Source organism: Chrysemys picta, unplaced genomic scaffold (genome assembly GCF_011386835.1).
Source record: "Chrysemys picta bellii isolate R12L10 unplaced genomic scaffold, ASM1138683v2 scaf1522, whole genome shotgun sequence".
Lineage (NCBI taxonomy): Eukaryota > Metazoa > Chordata > Testudines > Emydidae > Chrysemys > Chrysemys picta.
This window is the reverse complement of record NW_027054228.1, coordinates 4,747-7,500: the sequence shown is the minus strand read 5'-3', so window position 1 is coordinate 7,500 and position 2,754 is coordinate 4,747.

Below are 2,754 nucleotides of genomic sequence, written 5' to 3'. Positions count from 1 at the left end.
GTCGCCCCCCGGCCAGTCCGGGGGAGGCTTAATAGTCGTTCCAGGGGAGGCTTAATAGTCATCCCCCGGGCAGTCCGCGGGAGGCTTAATAGTCGTCCCCCGAGTGCTCCGGGGGGCAGGCTTAATAGTCGTTCCCCAGGCAGTCTGGGAGAGGCTTAAGAGTCATCCCCCGACAGTGTGGGTGTGGGTGTGGGCGGGGGGGAGGCTTAGCAGTCGTCCCCAGGGCGGTCCGGGGGTGGGGGGAGGCCTCAGAGTCGTCCCTCCGAGAGCCGTGTCGGCGGCGGTGGCGGGTGTCAGGCTTTACGTCCAGCCTCCGGAGGGTGAGCGTCCTCGGACGCGATGCAGCCGCCGCAGAGAGGCAGCCTCCGAGGCAGGGAGCGGAGCACCGAGGCTGGGGAGTGGGGAGCAGGAGCCGGGGGGGAGGTGGGGGGCGTTCAGGACAACAGGTCAACCCCCTGGAAGCGGCTGTCAAATGTTCAACGTCCCCACTCGGCCACCAGGTCAAGCCCCGGGAAGCGGCTGTAAAATTCTCAAAGTCCCCACCGGGACAATAGGTCAAGCCCTGGGAGGCGGCTGTCAAATGTTCAAAGTCCCCACCGGGACAACAGGTCAACCCCCGGGAAGCGGCTGTCAAATTTTCAAAGTCCCCGTTCGGCCACCAGGTCAACCCGCTGAATCTACTGGGTTGACCTGGCGGCCGTTTTGCTTTCCGGCCACCAGGTCAACCCATTGGTTTCGACGGGTTGACCTGGCGGCTGGTTTGCTTTCCGGCCACCAGGTCAACCCATTGGATTCGACGGGTTGACCTGGTGGCCGGTTTGCTTTCCGGCCCGGGTGTCACCCCACTCCGAGGGCAGCACGGCAGTGGTCTTGAGGACCACAGAGGGGGGCTTAATAGTCGAGACGGAGCAGGTCCGGGGGAGGCTTAATAGTCGCCCCCCGGCCAGTCCGGGGGAGGCTTAATAGTCGTCCCCCGAGGACTCCGGGGGCCAGGCTTAATAGTCGTCCCCCCCCGGGCGCTCCAGGGGGGAAAGCTTAATAGTCCTCCCCCGAGGACTCCGGGGGCAGGCTTAACAGTCGTCCGCCCCGGGCGCTCCAGGGGGAAAGCTTAATAGTCCTCCCCCGACAGTGTGTGTGTGTGTGTGTGGGAGGGAGGCTTAGCAGTCTTGCCCCGGGCGGTCCGGTGGGGGAGGCTTAGCAGTCGTCCCCAGGGCGGTCCGGGGGTGGGGGGGGGGGGGAGGCCTCACAGTCGTCCCTCGGAGAGCCGGGTCAGCGGCAGTGGTGGGTTTACGTCCAGCCTCCGGAGGGTGCGCGTCCTCGGAGGCGATGCAGGCGCCGCAGAGAGGCAGCCTCCGAGGCAGGGAGCGGAGCACCGAGGCTGGGGAGAGGGGAGCAGGAGCCGGGGGCTGGGGCTGGGGGTGGGGGGCGTTCAGGACAACCGGTCAAGCCCCGGGAAGCAGCTGTCAAATGTTCCAAGTCCCCACTCGGCCACCAGGTCCACCCCAGTCTAGCAATGGGGTTGACCTGGCTGACGGCCGGTTAGTATCAAGGTAAACTCACCGTCGTCCACAGGAGGGCAGCTCTCAGGCCGGCCGGCTGCGGCTGACTCTGGGGCGGCGCCCGGTCCCGGCAGCGAGGGGCGGGGGGCGCGGAGCGAGACGGGGCTAACCGGGGGGGGGCGCCTCCTGCGACTTTGGGGGCCGCGGGTCGTCAGTGGCGTGCAGGCCGGGCCTCTCCCGGGGGATTCGGGGGGGCGGTCCTGCGGGCCGGGCGCAGGGGGCTCGAGCGAGCCCGGGCCGGTCCGCCCCGGGGCCGGGGTCTCCGCCTGCGGCTCAGGGGGGCGCGGGTCGTCGGGGGAGGAAGCCCGGGGGAGCCGCACACCGGCCCGCCAGGCCAGGCCTGGCCTGGATGGCCGCGGGGGGATTCGGGGCGGTCCCGCGGGCCGGGGGCCGGGCGCAGGGGAGGCGGGGGGGCCGAGCGAGTCCGTCCCGGGCCCGGGGCCTCCCCCTGCGGCTTTGGGGTCCGTGGGTCCCCGCTGGAGGAAGCCACTGGGAGCTGGACACCCGCCGTCCGTCCCGCCAGGCCAGGCCTGGCCTGGGTGGCCGCGGGGGGATTCGGGGCGGTCCCGCGGGCCGGGGGCCGGGCGCAGGGGAGGCGGGGGGGCCGAGCGAGTCGGGCCCGGGCCCGGGGCCTCCCCCTGCGGCTTTGGGGTCCGTGGGTCCCCGCTGGAGGAAGCCGCTGGGCGCTGGACACCCGCCGTCCGTCCCGCCTGGCCAGGCCTGGCCTGGGTGGCCGCGGGGGGATTCGGGGCGGTCCCGCGGGCCGGCGGCCGGGCGCAGGGGGTCCGAGCGAGTCCGTCCCGGGCCCGGGGCCTCCCCCTGCGGCTTTGGGGTCCGTGGGTCCCCGCTGGAGGAAGCCGCTGGGCGCTGGACACCCGCCGTCCGTCCCGCCTGGCCAGGCCTGGCCTGGGTGGCCGCGGGGGGGGATTCGGGGCGGACCTGCGGGCCGGCGGCCGGGAGGGTCCGGGCCAGTCCGCCCCATGCCCGGGGTCTCCCCCAGCGGCTTCGGTGGCCCCGGGGGGGGTCCTCCGCGGAGGAAGCCGGGTGGGTGGGGAGCCGGACCCCAGGCGCCCAGACCCGTGACCTGCGGCCGCGACCTCCGACTCGGCAGGAGCGACGAGGGGCTTTCCGGCCCGTCCCCCCCTCTCCTTCCCCCCCAGAAAAGGAGAGAGAGCTGACTCGGACCGGGAAAAGC